The 22,283-nt window shown below is 30.3% G+C and overlaps 1 long non-coding RNA gene across 2 annotated transcripts; it reads right to left on the bottom strand.

The window, feature by feature from the left end:
* Nucleotides 1–14,595: 14,595 nt before the first annotated feature.
* On the bottom strand, nt 14,596–20,488 carry LOC135267776 (uncharacterized). 2 transcript variants are annotated; one of them, XR_010336149.1, is made up of 5 exons: nt 18,914–19,208; nt 18,700–18,858; nt 18,164–18,643; nt 17,930–18,111; nt 14,596–14,759 (listed from the first exon to the last, which is right to left on the bottom strand). It is a non-coding gene; the product is annotated as an uncharacterized LOC135267776 (long non-coding RNA). The 2 variants fall into 2 exon arrangements; XR_010336148.1 differs by lacking the exon at nt 14,596–14,759 and adding an exon at nt 19,706–20,488 and having other exon boundaries at nt 14,815–18,111; nt 18,914–19,649.
* Between the last annotated feature and the right edge of the window lie 1,795 nt (nt 20,489–22,283).

The raw sequence follows: 22,283 nt of genomic DNA, 5'->3' as shown, positions 1-22,283 counted from the left end.
TCATGAAAATTGGTATTTGAACAATCGGTTAAAAATGAAGAGGCATGTATTTCAGGATTTTTAGAAATTCTACTCCCAAGGAGGTTGAATACAAAAATCCGTCTTTTTTAAGTTATATCCATGAGAATTGGTATTTAGGCTTTTGGTTAAATACGAAGAAAGATGTATATCAGGCATTTGGAAATTACACCCACAAGGGGGTGAAATAGGGAATGAAAGTTCCTTTTGGGTCGCGGTTTTAAAGTTCGCAATGAAATAATAATAAGTGGTCCAGGGTTTCTACTTTTTGTTATTAAGTTTTGGTTTGTTTTTCTGGGTTTAAAAATAGTGAACATGAGTGCGAAGCAAGAAGTTAGTAAAATAATTATAATGATGACATGGAATATACAATAGTACAGACTGTAATACTGAATCTGTTGGCAACACTAGATTTAATTTTTTAAAATAGCAATGTGGTACGTTTCCAGTTAACAACAATTTAACAATCTTGTGGGACTATCCGTATGGCGGATGGTACAAGAGCCTCTAAAAGTTCATATTTGACTCATTTCATTAAATTATGCACTTGAAACAGGTGCCTATTGACACTGACAGTCCTTTCAGATGATTGTAAAAAACTAGGTTGTCAACATTACCCAACTAAATTGCCCTGCTTTATACTATACTTATAAATCATAGCACTCCATTGGATAAATCGCGTATCGTAATGGCCCCACTACCATCCCAAAGTTGAAAATATTATTATTTTTGGCTCACAAAAATAAATAAGAAATAATACTAATAATGATAAGTATTAAATGAAAAGAAAGAAATTCAAAAAATACTAAGATTAAAAAATATACTTGTCTAATTCTTATTTAACAAAATTATTTAAGTAAAAAAAAAAAAAAATACTGAAAGCTGATATGTAACAAAAAATGAAGTAGCGTTTCCTCATTTAAAAAAATTAAATTTACCTTATCTCTTGCAAAGATCGAATATTTCTTACGAAAAACATGAATACCAACCTTGTACAGTCTTTGGCTTCATATTTTTTGTAGTGAATCTTCCGTTCTCTTAACCATACGAATGTCATAATCCAATCAGCACCTTTCGATGCGAAAAATGTCAAATAATAAATAATTTCGCTCAAGCGGATCTCGCGCTAGTCAAGGTGAAGATGTTCAAATGGCAAAGAAAATTGTGTTTTTTCGACAATATTATCATCATGCAATTGACTAGTGCCACCACGATTTGCATCTTATTATTACATAACGATTATTGTCCAAGTTTAATACACGTATTGACATTAGGTGAAGAGGCATGATGTCATGGGCGTGCGTGCCGGCGGGGGCACACGTGATCGGATAAACGCACCTAATCATAATTAGATAGCAAATTAGAGACTCTAAAACCAAGGAAGAGAGATTCCCTGAATTTGACCTGACGTCAACTTTAGATGATGAATTTGGCCTTGGTTTGAAGAAAACTCGATGAGAAAATAAAAAACTGTCAAATGGGTTATTAGAGGCAGACAGTGAATCCTTCTTAAATAGGACAGTGACCAGGTTGGGAGGTCACAAAAACAAAATTATTGACTTTTCAATTGTTGTTAGTGTTGCAATTTTTAATATTTGTTAGTGCATAAATCGGTAAGTACAAATTGCAAAATGTAAAAACGTAATTTTCAATGAAATACGTTTTTTCATTTGGAAAATTTAGTCAGTGTTCACTATATTAGACGTTATTGAGCAATTTACAACAAAACGGTCATCTTTTTTTAGGTGAACCTATATGCAAAAAAATCCATATAAAATTCTACTATATCAAATCTCAACTTGCCATTTTTTCTTAATCAGAAATTCTCAACCTACAAGCGACTAAAAGGAGGGGATTTTTCTCATTTTACTCAATTTAGGACGGATTACTTGTAAATTACTGCGTTTTTGGATTACTGGAGTTATTCTAAGGAAGTTTTCATAAGTTTTCGAAATATTTACGGTAATTAAAAAAAATCGTATTTGACCTTTGAGTTCAAAAATCGCTAACTGCCATTTTTATTTTGGAATCGTATTTTGAATATTTAAAAGAAAATATTTATATGTTATCTTCAGTTTGTTCAAAATTGTATTCAAGCTAAAATTTTTAGTATCCCAAAAACATTTTTTCTAATTTCTCAGTTTTTATTTAACTAATTGAAGAGAATTAAATTTTTATCGGTCTGCATTAGCATTCCCTTAAGTAACTGTACTAAATATAATTTTCATGTCACTATGTTTTACTCGTACTTTGACACTGCGGAAAAGTTCTTACTAACACTTTTGCGTAATTTGCCATCAAACGAGTCATGTTCAAAATTTTGTTATATTTTCTGTTAATACAAAATAAATTCATTGCACTTTGTTCTAAAACATTGATTTTTGATTCCTCATATTTTTTGAGCAAACTATGAGATATTCTCAACAAAATTGTTAGTATAACTTGAAAACTATTAAATATAAGCCTCAATTTTATACTGTTCGATGCAGAATTCTCTTGGATTTACGTTCGGTTTATAAACTAGAAGCTTAATCTGCAATTAAATGCGTGATTAACTGGTCACGTGTTTAAGTTGAACAAATCAGATGCTGTCGATTACGAAATAAACTTTTAACATTGCATTAAATTTTAATTGAGTTTTCTATAAATCTGCCCTTAAAAAAAGAACTAAGCTATTTCTTTCAAATTTTCAAATACGATTTTAATATTTATAAAAATGAAAGAATTTGTAGATTTCTTAAGAAAAATGAGCAAATCGAAAAAAATTTAGACAAACACGTGAGTAGGTACTAAAAGTATTTTCCTTACTATTTTTGCTAATTTAATAATAGGTAACTAAAAAACTCAATTTTCATTTTAAGGCAAAGTGTACTAGGTATTTTCTACTTTTTTTCATTACTTAATTTAATTTTAACCATGTATAGAGGTAGTGATTAAGTGATTACACTACCACTTTTTAGTTTTTTTTTAGTTTCCTCAGTAGCATTTTGTCACATTTATACAACAATACCACAATATTTCTCACAACTTTACATTAAAAACTGCATAGTCATGGTAGGAAAGGTCATGTACTAAGAATTTATGACCCAAGACATGACCTAATTTTTCTAAAAAAATCATCACGTGAAATTTTTTCCATCCAAATTTATAACCAAATTTGATATGATAAACATTCCAAAAATATTTTTTATAACTACGGCATGAAAAAAGTGCACAATCATCGTAGGAAAGGTCATGTAACAAAAAGTGTGTTATTTATAAACATTTTTTAATTTTTAAGTAAAAATCACACAAAAGAAACATTTAAAAAATTTCCGGTATTGCATAAAAATCAGCAATAAAATTTCCATCAAATCGCATAAATCTCTATAAAAAATAATTAATTGGACGTTATGACAATTTCACAACACATTTCCCGTATCGGAGAATCGCCCGAGAATCGTCATTTCGCAACAAATACACATCTTAATAAATGTAAATTCGCGTCCTGATTTCACTCGCGGAAATCAAAACTGATTAGATGAGTATAAAATTGGCCAATCTTAACACCTATTGTTTAAAATGTAATTCAAATTATAACAATTATTTTGCTTTTTTAAGTAAAGAAAACGGTGTAATTAGCATTGTTCTTGATGCAATTAACATATCGAGTCCTTGGCTGATTTAGAAATAGAGGCAGTGCAATTACAGATTTACTGTGTTAGATAAAAATGAGGCAGTCGTAATTAAACTTGACCGTAATTTGTGGTTTAATGCGGGATGCGCGTCTTCTTAATTTATGGTGGATATGAATGATTAATTAACTTTGTGATTTTTAGCTAAATCTGGCAGTACTCGTGATTTTTATGGCCTTTTAACTGTCGACAATATGCTAATTTATGCCAATGATTTTGGCTGCAAAAATCGTGATTTTCAATTCCTTATTTGTCAAAACACCAACGTAACCGGCAAAACTATTCACTTAACAAAAATAAATAAATACCTAAATAAAATGTATTTTAAAGCATTTATTTAAAAGGTGTACTAAAAATTTAAAAAAACATTTTTAAAATTCACAAAAGCGGAGAACTAAGTAAAGTAATTCTGCAAGAGTTTCGCCCTGATCGGCTCTTGGAAATTAAATTTTATTTTAAAAGATCTTGCCTTGAGTTGACACTTTTGCCGAACTTTTTACTTCAATTCTAATAATCTCGCCGTAATCGACACTTGGAAATAAAAAAATTGTAACACTTTAATCGGTAATCCATAACGTTCGTTTTTTTTACACGATGCTTACATTTTTTAAAGATTCATCAAATAATGTCTAAATAATTGTTAAGACAGCAGGTTATGTTTACCGGTTGTTGCGTCCAAGGCGTCGACAAAATTACTTACCGACGCCATGGACGTAGCAACTAGTAAACACTACGTACTGTCTTGGAAACAAGAGTGGTAAACAATCAAATAGAGTTCATTTGTGCAAAAATTAACGTTTACCCTCAAGTTTCTATTTGTTAGTAAACACTTCTTTTGTGTCCTCTTCTACTTAAAAGATAACATTTCGTGTCAATTTACAATTTACTAAAATTAATACCAGGGTAGCATTATACTCATTCTGTTATTGAATTGACATTGCCCAAAAAAGTTTTGCATTAAATCAAAATAAGATAAGAATTTAAAAAAATACAGAAGTTCAGTCTTCAAAACGCTTTTATTTTTGGTAGATATGTTGTATTGTAGTTTCTGTAATATTTCGGTAATCAGTTTTTTTCGAAAAAATAGATAGGGTGCTATTTAACATTATAAAGCTATAGAGGGCGGCTGGGGGCACACAAAATCTTATACATTACTTACTTTCGGTTTCCCAACGATAAATAAATCGTCATATATAATTACATGATTAATATTTCGTATTTATTTACGTTATTAAATAAAAAATTGTTTCACCAAACTTTGTTTAGTTATCAAGTTATCGATTATAAATTTTGACGATTTTTGACGATTGGGTTTTTATTCATCTGAGCTTTTTTCATTGTGTTTTTTTTCTCTAGGTGGGCTTCTGTGTAAGTTCTTTCGGTGTGAGCTTCTTTCCGTGTGGAAATGTTCATGTGGGCTTATTTCATGAATTCCCTTATTTTGGTATTTACATAGGTTCTTACGTATTGTTTAATAAATCACATTTTAAACCACAAATAAATAAATCATTCTTTTTCTTCCATTCTCTCATGTGAAAAATGAATATGGCACAAATTGCACAAACCTAGTATTACCATAATAGTCATAAAGGTAATTTATTATGGCTAATTTCTTCAAATATTCTCTTTAGTGCCCATCAATTCTGCATTCAGCGTGACAAATCGAAGGATAAAATTGTTACCTTTAGATTATACCTCACCTATAATTGGTTATTGTTGTTACAAAGGATCTACCTTTGTGAAGTGTTAATATACAAAAATTAGACATTTCAAATACAAGAATGGTAAGTAATACAAAATCATTGTCTCGTATTACTCCAACTAGTCTGTCCATGTAATTTAATTAATAATAAATTACAGACTGCTTTTATTTTGTAGGCAAATAGAATACCAGTGGTTTAATAAAAGGTAAATTATGTTGGTAATAATATTAATAATATTATTTTATAGTTTAATCGGTTTAATCTTAAGCAATAACTATCGCAATTAACCTCAGACCTCAGCCAATTTACATGAGCAGTTATTTATGGCAAAAGTTTGACTTTATTCCTAGCTTAATCGGTTTATTTTTATTCCGCTTTTATAAATGCAATTTAGTTCATTGTTGGGATAAATAAACCGATAACATATCAACAATGTAGAAATTTCCTTGTGCAACCCGAAAACAATTCGATTCCCATGCATTGTGTCCGTTTAACTGTACAAAACGCCAACAATTGCGTTTGCGCTTATGTCATTTTCCAGCACAATTAAATAATTACAATCGATGCAATAAATAAATTAAACTTTCACACCTCATCAATGATACACGCGCATCCAGGATGTACTGAAATTCTTTACCATTTTCGTCCTCGCATCAATTCCAATCGAGGTTGCTGCATCTGAGTGCAAATAGCTTAAATTAAATGCAAATTCGTCTCATCTCATTGTCCTTGCTCTAATCCAGTGGTCGCCTTGTAGGATAATTAAATGCAGATATCAAGGCTCGAGCAAATTATCCCCTGGACGATTCCCTCAAATGTCGCTTAATGGCTTATATGAATAGGGCACAATTTTTAATGAGATAATTGCGCTTGTTAATGTGCTCATCACCTTGTGATTTTTATTAAATTTTGGAGATGAATGTATGTTATTAGGTCAAATTGTTTATTACCAATTTGCTGCTAATTTTTGTAAAAATACCTACGTATACGTTGCGAGGGTTTGCTTATTGCTTCATTTACAGTACTGATGGGTAAAAATTGAGACAAAGAAGTGGTTTTTTTAGGTGATAACAGTAATTAAATTGCAATATGTCTGTTGCGGCATCTTTAGCTGTCATTAGTGTCATAAATGCCAGATATAAACAGTGAGGTTGGTTTCATGCTAAACCTACTGTTTCAAGCACGAAATGACTGGCATTTCAAACATTGCGAAAAGACGAGATAAAGCAAAGAGCAAGTTTAACGATTCGTCTAATAATTAAGTACTAGATTTTCTACTTTAAAACTATTTAAATGTGTTTCAAATGGTAGAAAAAATAGCCAGTCACGTGTTCACACTTTCGTGATATTTCCAAACGCTGTAATCCAACTAATAAACATAATAATTCTATTAATTACGATAATTAATTGGCATCCTGACACGACCTATTGGCAAAAAATATGTAAACATTTTCATTTATAAAGTTATGATTTATACATGGAGTTGCTAATATTTTTTTCCAATAATGTTAATTGTCTTGTCGAGTATTTGGCGTTAGTTTAATTTATTTGCATAGCAAATGAATACAGGAATTAACCAATTTCGTCCTTGTTGATTATTTGTCATGCACGCATGTATGTTAAAATGTGAATCATTTGCATTTTTATTGGTTATCGATGACATAAGTTATGTCAAGGATGTTGGTAAAGATAGGACAATTTGTTATTGCATTTTTACAGTGGATATTAATTAAGGTTTGACGACAACTTGTGCACATTTTTCAATATAGTGGCGTGTTACGCCACTGGAATGACATAACTTCAGCTTGTTTTAAGAATCACTTTGTTTTTAAAAAGATTAGTTAAAAATCGCAGAAATATGAACACAAATCTTTCTTTACTTTTGTGTATTTTCTTGTAAAATCATGTTTCAAATTCAAATTTACAAGACTTTAATTATTTATTTTTCATATTGCCAATTTTTGGGCAGAAGTGAAACGGGATGTAACGTACACCATTAGTTTCTTTGCAAATGATGTAATAATAAGTAAAAAATTATAAATTTAGATAAACATTGTTTAGTTTGCATTTTTCTTTAATAAATCTGCAATAAAATGTTAGACAAATAACTATAAAGGCGACAAGTAGATACATTTGTAAAATTAATGTTTTAAATTAAAAAGAATAATTTAATTGCTAATAAATATTTTTCCAAATAAGCAAAGGTCGAATTTAAAAAGAAATGAAATTCTCTGTTGGCAACACTGGATGTGAATTTTAAAGAATATCAATAGAATACGCCCAATTAACAACAATTTAAGAATTTTCTGGGGTTGTACGTCAAATGATCGTCAAGAGAAATCGAATTTGGTTACAGTGTTGCAAATTACAAGTAAAAATACTTTCAAATCTGTTGCCAAATGATTCAGTTTTTCTGGATCAGTATGAATTGTGGTTTTGGCTTAGCAGCTTATTTTTTTGAGTTTTGAAACTAATATAAGATCTTAAGTATATTGCGATTAATATCTAATAATAAAGGTAAATATATGTTTTGTCGATTTTCTAGGATACATGGTTATTCAGTTCAGACTTCACGCCTGACCTGACCTGACCTGACCTGACCTGACCTGACCTGACCACAGGTAAAAATACACTTTACAGAGCATACGTTTAGATTTTATTAAAAAAAAAAACAAATTGATATACGAGTACTGTCGTATGTGACATGTAGAAAGAGCACTTTGTAAATAGAATTCTTCTAAATCTTCGAAATCACTTCAAATTACAAATTCGCATTATTTTCCAGCAGGTATAATATTAATTTATGTAGAAAGCCGAAAAATGTCGACGTAGCAGCAAAGTTTTGCCATGAACGTTTTTCTTATCGAAAAAATGATAAAACATTTAGAAGTTAAAATACAGGTGCTCAAAAACTAGCGCACCAACTCATTGGTACGTTGTTGAGAAACATGTGTAGCCTACGAGAAAAATCTTGAATAAACTCTATTAAATTGTATAGGCTGACTCAAAATTGGCGAATTCCGAGTTTAGAGCGTTATAGAGAATCACTAATGAGTTCAAATATAAAAACACAATAAAGATTCGGGGCTTCCCTTTGTATTGGGTTTTCTTTAAATGCAAGCTAAAAATGTAAATGTTTATTGTTATTTATGGTGCAGACGAGTGTGGAGAATTATAATGTTAAACAAATTCTCAAAAAATAGCTTTATTTTTGAGTAAAAAAATCTTTATTTATTTATTTTTTTTAAATGAACGGCAAATTACAAAAATTTAAGATATTTTACACCAAAATAAAGCAGATTTTTTTGAGAATTTGTTTTATATTTTTATTCTCCACAATCATTTACACCCTAAGGTCCATAAGTAACAATAAACTTTGAAACTTTTCGTCTGCATTTGAAGAAAACATTATTCAAAAAGAGATCGTCAAACCAATACATCTTTATGAGGAAGCTCCGAATCTTTATTTTTTTTCTATATTTGGACTATTGAAGTGATTCTCTACAACATTCTGAACTCGAAATTTGCCAATTTTGGATCTCCCTGTATTTTAAAAATCTGGAGTTACAAACTTATTTTGTTAACTTCTTCAGTTTTCATTATTTTTTTTAATGTTTTTGTGTTTTACACTAAGTAATCGTTCCCTAACACAATAATAAATAACTATTTTGTAATTTATTACCAGCCTTATTAAGCAGTTTTTTGAATTAAAAAAAATTAAAATCCATCAAAAAATCACAATTTCTAGATATGACAACAGTGGGAATTATTTCAATGGTTTCAAAAATAATTTATTTTAATTGTTAATTAAATTCTGTTGTGATCATGATGGTTAGACAACTGTGCCACATATTTATTTAAAATTCGTTATTTATCAATATCTTTAATACAATAATACAAAGAATTTTATTTTTAATTTTTACCTTTATATGTTAGCATTTCTCTATCACAGACCATTGAGTTGGTGCGGCAGTTTTTGAGCACCTGGTAGAATTACATACCACATGTGAAAAAGTAAAACATTAGGAACCCACTGACCCACAGTCATGGTTAATAAGAATCATCATCAGTCAAAATTCTTTCTCTGAGCAAAGTGGAATTCAGTCAGTCAGTCGTCAGTTTTTGGAATATTAAAGCGAAATAAATCTCTATCATGCATACTCCAACAGATATTTATACCAACTGAAAAACTTAAAAGGCATTGCTTTGGTAATGGAGTGTTATACTCGAAAGTAAAAGTTTTTGGAAATTACAAATTCTGAAAGTAGACACAAAATGATGTCTAGTAATATCGGTCTGAGTTTTTTTAAATCGGTACTTTTTTAGTAATAATAGAACATTTGCGCTGTGACGTAAGCAATGTCTTTACTATTGATTCGTCTTTCGCTGCATACAATTAACGCTGCGACTTACGTTTGGGCTGGTAAACGTCAAATATAAACGTCAAAACCGTGCGTTGTCGATTGTGACTGTGTTGTGTGCTAATATTTTGCAGGAGTTTGTACTTTTGTAAAATGACTGCTCCTGTAGCAGATCTGAAGTCGTATGTAAAATAACGGAGGCAAAAATTAAGAAAAAACGTACGTCTTTCAAGCTATCTTTGTTGGCAAGTTTTCTATCTCAAGTTCTGTGACTGGCTGATTCAAAAAGGAACATTGCTGACGTCAGGCCAGGAATTTTCACCTTCTCATTTATTTTTCTCAAAAACGGTAGAGCTTTGGTTAAAATAAAAAAATATAGGTCGCCTATTTTGTTGTTGGCTATCCATATAAAAATTTTCATTTTTTAGTACTCCATTTAGTTCGCAACACAACAATTTTTTCGAAATTTTTTGAGATTTTTGAAGGATCTGCGTTGGTATTAATGATGACGCGCGGAGTCTTTAAGTGATAAACCTTGTATACAAGTGATTCAAAAGTGTCGGACAATCTCTCATGCGGTGATAAAGGACATCAACAGGATGTAAAGTTCCTATGACAAGAAATTGTTTGAACCTTTTTTCACGAGTTAAATTTTTATGGTTTTGATACTTCAAATAATATTTTTTGACGTTGGTTAGCGGAAACGCCAGCTACTGCAACATTAAACCGATACCTCTTGAAAAAAATCACCAATTAGTGTCTTTCGATGTACAAAACATTAAAAAACTTGAAAATTCGATAATAATAAATTAGACTTCGTAAGAAACAAAAGAGCAACAATTGATACTTTTCATAAAAAAAACAAATTAAAAAATATATATGTATTAAAAATAAAAAATTAAATTTGATTAAAAAAAATTCTGACTATTTTTGTGCGTTTTATCGCCATTCAAAAGTTTGTTCGAAACTTTTGAATCAGCCTGTATTTTTTTTTAATTTAGGATATCCGAATTGGCGTTCTTTTAAGTTTAAGTCTATGGACCATTTTGCAAAACCTACTTGATAACGACGAAGTAAAGTATTTAACAAACTGTACGAGATAGCTAAGGACGTATTGATAAAAGTTACCATAAACGTCGCAGTTCTTTCGATGGTTATTAAAGAGTAAATGGGGTCATTCTGTTGGAGAGAAAACTGTTATAGCCGCTTTTTATCATTATTTTGAAAAAATCGAACGAGTATTGCAATTTGACAATTGATAATTTTGACAATTTTAAAACTTTTCGAACCTTCGGTTATCAAATGCAAAAAAAAATTTCACTTATCGCCAATGGTTGATGTTTTAAATAAACCCCTGTAAATAATGAATACCAACAACTTGGGTAAATTTTACTCAGTTGGAGAAGGCGAATTTAAGCCAATTTCTGGTAGTTACGAAAATAATTTAGTTGCATCAGGAATAGTCGATGGGTACATATAACATTTTAATGAAGTTAAAAAGTTTCAAATGGAGGACATAAAAGAATCATCCCGTATGTTTTAAATCTCTAATATTTTTAAATTTAGTTTAAAATGGTCATATTTTCGACTCTTTTCCACATTGATACTTTTATTTATTTGCTCTTTTACTAAAAATTAAAAATTGGTGATTTTTTATTCTTTTCTCACCCTATGATATTCCTATGATAATTCTGTAAAAGGTGATGGTCGAATTGGCTCCCGCATGAGCAGGTAGGTAAAAAGGATTAAACCACATATATGTTAATATTTTAGATTTAAAGCAGGTAGAAATGTTCAAATAATTATTTTCTTGGCACAAAATCCAACAACAAGTTTCATTTATTCATCGCTAACTGATTATTTAAAAAAAGGAGAATATTAATTTTTTACGCGGCCCCCGAGAACTATCAAAATCATACTGTCAAATAAAAAAATATGTGTTTTTACACTTTTTTACTTTTATACATATCTCAAAATCGACAAAAATTTTCAACCGGAAACTATTGTGGCGCCTATAACTGGCAAATAAATTTTGAAAGCGATGATTTAAAAAAAAACTCATTTTCAAAATAAAATTTTGTTTTTTTTTCCTTGCTATTGCTAATATCTAGTTCAATTTTTGCAAGCATATTTACAATGATGTTGTGCATGAATGGTGTATTTTTTCCGATGTGTGCAGTATCTTGCGTTTTGCACCCAAGTCTCAGATCAGCAGACCAAAAAAACGGATTCAATACTAAATAAAAAATGTGTAGTTTTGTGGGGAATTGATTTGTAATCATTTTGCTTTTTGTTTGACAGTTCTCAGGGGCCGCCTTAAGCCCAATGCTCCCCTATAAGTTTCGTAAAATGTTTCGTCAAATAATGAGTATTAAGACATGCAACATGATGACGTTGCGTTCGTTAATATGTCTATTAATACTATTAAAACATCAAAATGAAGACAAATTACAAATACAATTTTAACATTTTTCGACTTAGTACCCATTAAGTTCTATGCTCCTCCATCGTTTGAATACTCGAAGAAATATATTTATCCAGAGCCTTTAAATCGTTAAAATACGATTTGTTTTTGAACGATTTGAAACTTGTGAATTTATTCATACACTTACATTCCTGTTATCATAATACTTTAATCTGTTTATCTGACCTACCTGACCGACGGGAACCAATTCGACCATCCCCGGGAACCAGTTCATCTATCATTAGAGAGGATTACTGAATTTGGGAACCAATCCTAACATGATATTCCTAAATAAACAAAACCTTAAGGTTGAACTATATTGGGCAAATCGTTCACGCGGCTGTGCGAAAGCACGAATTTGAAACTCAATTAAAAAAAAATAAACAAAATTCTTTTTTTACAATTGGATGTTGTTTCTAGGTAAGGTACTGGATGCTGTCGTGGACAGAGGTACTGCCATCATATGGTTTTAACAATGACAGCGGCTTTTTGACCTTGAAAAATTGCCAAAAAAAGTGTCAAGATTTGAATAATTTAATGTCAATGTCACTGTTGTCACAATTTATTGACACAAAAATTAACCTAAAGTATCCATTTTGACAATATACTCGATATGACAGCATCCAGTACCTTATTTCTAGATAAACTTATTACCTCACAGGCCAATTCTTTTAAACTTTTAAACGTTTAAACTCGGTTCCAAAAATTTAAAATGAGGTACAAACTGTGAGGTAATGACTCAATTTAGAAACAACAACCAATTGTAAACAAGTGTTTTGTTTATTAGTTTTCTCAAAAATCTCAGTATAGTTCAACTTTAGTTTAACTCCCCCTTTTTATTTTTTTATAGTTTTTAATAATACAAGTGCAAAAACACAAGCTTAAAGTTCGAGGACTGTCGGGAAACCCGACAACTTTAAGAGTTTTCGCATGAGTGTTATTCTAAAAACGTCTTTTAAATTATTTTTTTTTAATTTATTTTAAATTTTAGATTTAAACGTGTTTTAAAATAGTGTTTATAATCTAGGATTCAGATATTAAAAAGAAGGCTCAAAATGTTACCAACAAAAAAATATTAAATTACTCGTATTTATGAATATTTCAGTCGTAAACATTTCTACGATTTCTCTTTTCATTGTCCACAGATACACTATGTAATTCTGTCACACTCTTGATTTAGTCTAAAGTGTACATAAAACAATCTGTGAACACTTGGAACAACTACTAGGAAGTGGTTACCGGACCTATAAGTACCTACAATAAGAGTATTTTTTTAAAAATTATAAGTACTGGGTGTCAGGCTATTAATCATTTAATCGTCATCTCAGTTTTGTGGTCACTGCCTGGAACTCGTTACGAACAGGATGTTGTCCCACAGCTACAGAATTCTATCTCAAGGGTCAAGGATAACCTTCCACTAAATTTCAGTGATCCTTCGACTCCGGGAGACTGAGCGATAACCTTTAGACCGAGACCTAACAGGTGGTCGGATTCGTTAATTTTATTGTTTTTTATTATTAATTGATAAAAGATTTTATGGCGGCAACGACTTATTTGCCCTTGAAACTCAAGTAGATAGAGATAGCCGGTTCAAAAACCACCTCCACCTCCCTCTACTGCGCATGTGTGAAAATTGTGTCAGTCAGCCGCAGACGCAAGCGCGTAATCGCAGCTCGCTGGCCTGCGACCAGCTGGTCAGCCGGCCTGCGGCCGACTGACGCCATTTGTGATGATGCAAATATATTTATGTAGTATAATAATAATAATAATAATAATAATCGTCGCCATCTTGGAAGTTTGAAAGTCGGCGGCGGTCATTTTTGTTTAATGGTAAATTGGCGCCAAATTTAAATTATTTCAAAATTAATATTTGAAATTAGTCGGCCATGTTTGTTTGTTAAAAAAAATGGCGCCAAAATTTTAATTTATTTAAAAATTAATATTGGGTGTAATGTTGGTAGCGCCGATGTCGTCACAAATTCCGCCTAAATTCTCACGTTAGATGGCGCCACGGTCTGCAAACTTTTCGCTAGATGGCGCTGCCGTCAGCGCAGCCGTCAATCAAAGATGGCGCTGGCCTCCATTTTTTTTTTTTAAACACACCCCCCGCCCGTTTGCGAATATGCAACCAAGAAAACAAGTAGTAGTAGTAGTAGTAGCTTTTTGGGGTTGTGAAATTTTTGGTTTTTGGGGTTGTGAAATTTTGAATATATGATTTTTGAAATGTGCAATTTTGAATACATGAAGTATATATACAATACATGCTGTATTGAGTTAAGCAAAATATCAGAAAATCATCGCGCTTGTCACTAATAACTAATAAAGGAAAGTCATTATTTTATCGATAAGGAAAAAAAACCTAGTATATGTAGTTTTTTATTTTTGTAATGTTGTTTGCCTAACTTGTCTGTTGCGCACCAAGTTTATTTTGTTATTTGTTTAAAATATAATGCAAAAAAAGTTGTTGTTGTTGTTGTTCCTTCCATGGGGAGTCGAACCTCAGGTAGGTAGAGTGGATAGTGCTGTCTATTTTGGAAACCTGAAACAAATTCACATAAGCTATTTGGTTAATGGATAATAATAAAAACAATAAATTACTTTAATTGTTTATTACATCTAAATATAAGTACATACATACATACATATTATAATACATAAACATTATAATACAATAACTACAATACAAATTAAATATTATTCCTGAGTTTGAGGAAGAATATTTTTATGACCCCAAGATAATGTTCTACCTTCAGAATTGTTTAAGATGTAACGTTTATCATCTTTGAAAGATAAAGCAATTTTTTTCTTTAATTCTGTGTAAATGTTATGAAGCTTCGAACGAAAGATATTCATTTCTTTAATAATTTCAGTGTTTGGAACAGTAACTGCGTTTTGGTAGTCAATTTTATGTAATTCACTTGTAATTACATTGTGTTTAATACCCTTAGCTTTTTTAGATAATTCACCTTCAACATCCACACAATATGCTTTAGCACCTGTTCCTAAAAATTCTGATATTACACGTCCTTTATATTCATCTTTCATCTTCCCGATGACAGAAGACGATACAGGTATTCCATGAATATTTTCTGCTTTATAATTTGAAGTATCAAAACGCTCTATATTAGATTTAATATCATCATAAATATTTTCACAAAAAATTTCAATTACTAAACTATCAGTATCGGTATACAAAAGCGTTGCATTGTTACCGTATTTAAGTTTTATGAAATTATAATAAAAATCATACATAATAGTTTTACTGATATCTAGAATAGTAAAACCTACATACAGAGGTTTATTGTAGAAAACTTTTTCGTTCTCTAATTGAATAGCTACAAAATTTGGTGTAAAGATAGATGAATTTTTAAAATTTGGTCGTGCAATTAAACTTTCAGCACCTGGTTTTCTACCTATATTATTCCATGATGTTACCAATTTCACGTTTACTCTTTTATCAATTGATTCCATGGTTTTACCAAAAACTGAATTATTCATTAATTTAAATACATCTTTTTCTAACGCGTTTTTTGATTTGTTACGCATTTCTGTATTTAAATCAATATATGTTTTCAACCATGGTGATTGATTAAAACTTAAAACACGGTGAATATTAATTAATTTTAAACCACCTTGTATAGCTTGTCTTAAATTTCGATAATGTAAAACATAGTGTACTTTATTGTTCAAGGTTGCGCAAAGTTTCTCAGTTTTACTAGAGGGAGGAATAAATTTTTCAGGACAAAATGGTAAATCGTTGTGAAGATTATGTAATTCAGAAGGATATTCTAAATCAACTTCGAATATATAACCTACATCAGCGTTATCTGTCAAATTGAGAATTAGGTTATCATTGAATTCATTAGGATCTTCCCATCGAAAACCGCTATAAGGTAAATATTCAGACATTGCTGCTCCATACAAGTTGGTTGCATCAAGGTACATTATAAAAGAAGTTGGTTTAGAAGGATCATGATTTGATAAAAACTTATTATTTGCTACTGCTTTACGTTTTGAACATTGACAAAGTCCTCCTCTAATAGATTTTCGAAAGAAATGTACCATGTCTATATCAGTTAACAATTCGAATTTAATTCCAGTCATTTTTAACATAGCATCCCAGCCTAATGAAGGTGCTGTTAAGTAATGAGCTGGATCTAGTTCATAAATTTTGAGACAAACCTTTCTGAAATTTTCAAAAATGTCTGTTAGTAACAAAACATCAGACTTTAAATAAATGTCGGAATAATCACCTAACGTTTTGCAATCAAATAGATTCCAGACTTCCTGTGCTCGCTCATAATCATGTTCACTGATATCAGTTTTATTAAGATTATCATAAAATTGTTGAATCAATGGTAAACTGGTATCATCTAACTTATTAAAACAATCCAAATATGAATATGGAAAAACACCTTTTTGTCTTATCAAATTAAATTGGTTATCGTCCGGAAAGTGTTTCCGAATGGTTAGACATTCATTAGAAGTTAAAGTCTGAGATAATTTATCTAATGAAAAAGAAAGGAAACGGAACGAATCTACGAATCTAAGCGTTATAAAAATATTGTCAACTGTATTTGTAGTCGTGTTCATGACCTTATCAACTAAAATTTTTTTTGAAAATGTAATATACTTTTCTTTAGTTTGAGCAATGCAATTAATGATGGTCTTTTCTGTTGCTAAAGCTTTAATAAATAAATGACTATCATAATTAGTTAAATTATGACAAAAAACAGGGATATATTTTGGAATCTTATAATTTAAATTACAAATAGAATGTGCAGGTCCTAAAAATTCACCTGTTAAGTGACAATGATTACGAACTCTATCACAATTTAGACTTCCGTAATCTGTTTTGAAAGGTTCTTTACATAAATGACAATGGGTAGATATTTGAAAAACCAATTCATCTAACGGAGTCATTTCAAGTGGTACGATATGTTTGAGGTGATCGTGATAAAGTCTATTTACATCATCTTGCAACCATTTCACAAAAATTTTAGGAGCATCTTTTCCTCGATAAGTCCGATAAATTGATAAATTATCATTATATGCACATTTTATGTAATATCCGAAACTATATGGTTCATGTAAATGTGTAACAATTGTACGGATATTATCGGCTGAATTATCATTGCGTAAAGGTTTTAAAATAGATTCAAAATCGAAATAAAATACAAAAGGAACTTTAAGAGATTTATCAAAATTTTGAAATGTTAATTCATTACCAGGCACTTCTTTACCAAATTTATTTATAATCAGATCAGAAGTTGGTAATGTAGTGACAACTTCATTACAAGCATACTTACGATGTTTAACTAATTTTTGTTCACTCGAAAAAAATAATAGACAACCGTTACATATAAATTTAGCATGATTATGTTTGGAAAGTTGTGAACTTATTAATCGAGAAATGTTGCTTATCAGACAGTAATGTTTGATCATTCTTTCATCGTCTACGATAAGTAATAAATTTACATGAATGTCTCGTTTCTTAGAAGTTAAATAAAAGGGACCTATAATATCTGATACCCATTTACCTTTTTCATGATCAAAACGCTGCTCTGTTCCATAGACATTTACACTAATATTATTAAGTGCTTCAAATTTAAAAATATCAGTTAATTTAACCGGAAATGAAATATCTGTAAAATCTAATTCCTCTTCAAACTCACGATAAGCATCAACTCGATGTCGATTAACATTTACTTCAGTTGAATGAAGGTGTGCCAAAACAGACCATTTGAAACATTCATTATCATCATTATGAATATTGATAACCGCTCTCCGCTTCGCTATGTCCTTCGGTAATGGTATATATGTTGATGCACGTAGTGGATTGAATTTGTTGATATTAAGTTCCAAAAACAAAATTTCCATTAAAATCCAACCTAAAAAATTTAATACAATAATATGTTTATAAATAAAATTGATATTACTTACCACTATCTTTTTCCAAGAATTCACTCATTTTGTTTTTTATGACGCCACATATTTCTTCCAGTTCTACCTTAATATTTGTCGATATTGAAATGATGATATTTTTAGTGTTGAATGATTTGATTTCGATAATGTCTTTAGAAGGTAAAATATATTTAGCAAAAAGTTCGAAATTAATTTTAAGTTGGTTAAATTCTCTCAGTTTTCTAGTTATTAAAGTGATAAGTTTATCTTGATTTCTTTCAAAAAAATTGCACACTTCCAAGTCATCTAGTTGTGAATTTTTCAATCGGTATGAGGTAATTCTTGATTTGAAGGCAACTTGATATTCTTCAACGAAATCATCATCATCATTAATTTTGGCGGAGATGACACTTTTATGTTTTAAAGAACGTAAATGGTTTAATCTGGATCCTCTGTAGTGACTATTGCATATTTCACAAAATTGATGAAATGAACATGATGGAGCGTTAGTAGTAACTTCTAAAAACAAAAACAAGTTATAATAATAATAATATAAAGAATATTTACAAAAATACCTTGTAAAGGTGTTCTAGTTGTCAGGCGGGCTTTTTTAGGAGTCATATCATCCGAATCCATTGAACACAATGATGAATTTGTAATATGACGCCTATAGTTATCAAATCTCGTAAATGACGTTTTACATCCGGTGCAAGTGAGTTTAGATAATTTATCACCTTAAAAATGCTCTTAATTAAAACAATTTCTATAACGTAAAATGTATTTACTTACTATGTTTTTTTACATGACGTGTTAAAGCATCTTTGCGAGTAAACTTGTTATCGCATTGAGAGCACTTGAACATGATTACTTTCATACACGGACAGTCGAAGTAGAAATGAATTAATCATTGATGCGATATGATTTTATATTCCATAAACTTTGCAACCGGATATTGTGGTTCCTTACGTAAAAATTCAAAAAATTCAAAATATAACTGATAAAAATTTAACGTTTTTAAGGAAAAAAACGTTAGACAGGAAATATGATAACAAAAATAATCAGAATGAATATTATTTTTTATTAGACATAAAACAAACTACATACTTAAACTAACAAAGTCATACACCTAAATAAATTTTTAATTGCAGTTTTTAAGCCAAACCTAACGCTATGAACATCATAAAAACGATCCAACATGTACAAACAATTCCAAACATTGCTAAAAAGGTAGGAACATGATTAAAACAATTTTTTATTGAAACTACATCATGATCATTAAGTATAAGTCTCTTCCAGTCAGTATCAATATAATTACTATTGGTAAAAACTAGTCTTAATTTAAAATATATTACAGAGTTTGCTATAGAAACATTTTCATATTTAAATATTTCTATTGCAGTATTGCTCAAATAACCCAGATTCATCTTCTTCCATTGGTAATCAACATCGTTGAAAAATAAACTTTTCCAGAGAGGAGACCATCTTGTGTTGTTAGGACTTTCACTAGTGAAGACGATGTACATATCTACAACATCTAACGGTTTTTGCACGTACAACACATTTTGTATAAGAGTAACAAACAAGATGAGTGATGAGTTCAAAAGAGGCATTACACTTGAAACGCAGTGGGTTGTTGTTGTTGTTGTTGTTGTTGTTGTTGTTGTTGTTGTTGTTGTTGTTGGCTTCCTGTATCATCTAAAATACACGAAACACAATTATTTATTGATGAAGGAGGACCATCAAACTGATCTTCGTCAAAACTGTTATAATAATGTTGTAAACATGGTAGATTCAGCTTTATATCATGATCTTGTTGATATGTTTCCGGTAATTTATGAAATATATCCATCAACTGGCACGGTCCTAATTTCAGTAGTTCCAGTTTCATTAGTAATCGAATATCGCTTATGGTTTTTTCAAAATGCAGCACTTTTTTTATAACAGGTTCTACACTCGTTGCCATCTTAAATGGAACTAAATTAGACGTTAAATAATTATATCGTATATATATTTCTTATTTATTAGGTAATATCTTTCATTTCAATCCAACTATTCTGATTATCTGGTAAACCTAACCATTTCACAAATAATTTAGTTCCTTTACGTCGAATCACTTTCTCAACTAAATAGACGTCAGGATATTGAGTTTTTGATAATTCCCAAATATAAAAAGCTCCTTTGATTGGTTGACCTTCTTTATCTTCTAGCAGAAATGTTACAGGATTGGTTAGATTAATCTTACTGATTTTAAAAATTTCCGTTGACCAATTGGGTGTATATCCTTTTTCAAATAACATCTTTTCTTTGCTAATTCTTACGAAATCTCCGACTTTAAATTTTTTTCTGTTTTTATCAACAATCTTTAGATGATCATATGCTGTTATGTCTCCTTGATTCGAAGCGTTTATCTCTGTGGGTTTCCTTCCTGTTGTTCGATGTATTGTAGTATTATAATTTTTGGTTATCTCTTGCAATTTATTTATCCATTTATGTGTCGCAAATAACGTAAAATATCGATAAATTTTGGATTTTAAAGTACGTATAACTCGTTCAGCAATTGCTGCTTTTTTAACGCTGTACGTACTATAGTGATTAATATTATAACGTCTCATCAAATCCTGAAAAGTGGTATTATAAAATTCCTTTCCTTGATCTGACTGTAAATTCTTTGGTATTCGTTCTTTTTCATTCTTCAGTATTGATTCCATAGCTCTGCTAACCTCATTAGCTGATTTCGATTTCAGTGGTCTGGTCCATAAAAATTTAGAAAAACAGTCGATTACGACTAAAATATATTTAAATCCATTATTATGATAAGATAAATTTTGCATTTCTGCTAAATCTACTTGCCATAAATCATCCAATCCTTTAATTATAGTACGTCTTCGTTTAAAATTCCTGCGTGCAGGTTTAAATATCTCGTTTACCAATTTTTGCTTTACATCACTAACTTGCTTTAGTCGAACCATTGCTTATTTACGGTACACTTCTCTACAATTTCCATGACGATCTGACATTTGACCTGGAGGACACTTGTTTTTATTATGAGGCATGGGTTCTATCTTTCACTATTTTCATATGAATCTGTTACTTTCCTTTTCTTTGATATAGGTACATTTTCAAGTTGATCTGTATCACCTGCTTTAGAACGTTTGGAAATGGTTTCTGGTTTTATCTTAATACTATCGATTCCTTCAAAGCGTTCTTCAAGTTTTTTTATTCGTCTGGTTATCTCATTTGAATTATTCATAAATTTTTTCCACTTGTTATCGATTTCATAATTTATACTTAAATGTTTGTTATGCAATTCTGATTCAATCGTGTGAGGAATTGTAGCAATTATATTATCAATTTTTTCATCAAGTATTTTGTACTTAACATTCATGGTTAAGTTTAACTGATTAAATTTATCCATCCATATAGCATCTGCTTTATGAACATTATTATTTAAATCCGTTAAAGCAGCTATTACTCCTTCCATCTTTTGGTATATTTGTTTACTTACTAAATCAATATATACCTTATTCGCACAATCTTTGTCTTCTGTTGGATCATTAATGTTACAGATTCTATGATGTTTTAAATCAAGGTCACCATCAGCAGTGAAAACAAAAGGTGATGGTGTAGATTTAAAAAATGCACTTGATGCTGATAACACTTTACGTCCGAATAGATCAATGGGCATTTCAACACTGAGGATTAACCAGAAAAAAACTTAAGCCTAATATATTACACCACATTCCTTTAATTCTTCTTCTATTGATAAAATTTCATTCAGATGGGAATTGTTACCCGCTTTTGTCGCTGCATGTAATAATGCTAGACGTGACACTAATTCATTTATGTCATCCCAGTAAACATATTCTACACGTTTATTAGTGAATAATCCTTCACCAATAAACGGAGATTTAGGAAATGAAGTAAACATTGGTTGCACAATTTGAGTATATTTTACACCTCTATGACCTTTTAGTTGTTTTGTGGGATCATTATTTTTTCTATGTGTATTAGAAATTTCAAGTATTTTTTTGTATGCTGACCGATCCTCTTTTGTAATTTGAGTGTATTTATCTTCAGGGTTTTTAAAAAATATTAGTCTGTATAAACCAGGAGTACCAGGAAATGATTCATTATCTAAAATTAAATCACCATTTTGACT

This window comes from Tribolium castaneum, unplaced genomic scaffold, assembly GCF_031307605.1.
Source record: "Tribolium castaneum strain GA2 unplaced genomic scaffold, icTriCast1.1 ptg000092l, whole genome shotgun sequence".
NCBI classification, from domain to species: domain Eukaryota; kingdom Metazoa; phylum Arthropoda; class Insecta; order Coleoptera; family Tenebrionidae; genus Tribolium; species Tribolium castaneum.
This window is presented reverse-complemented; position numbering and strand designations above follow the sequence as displayed.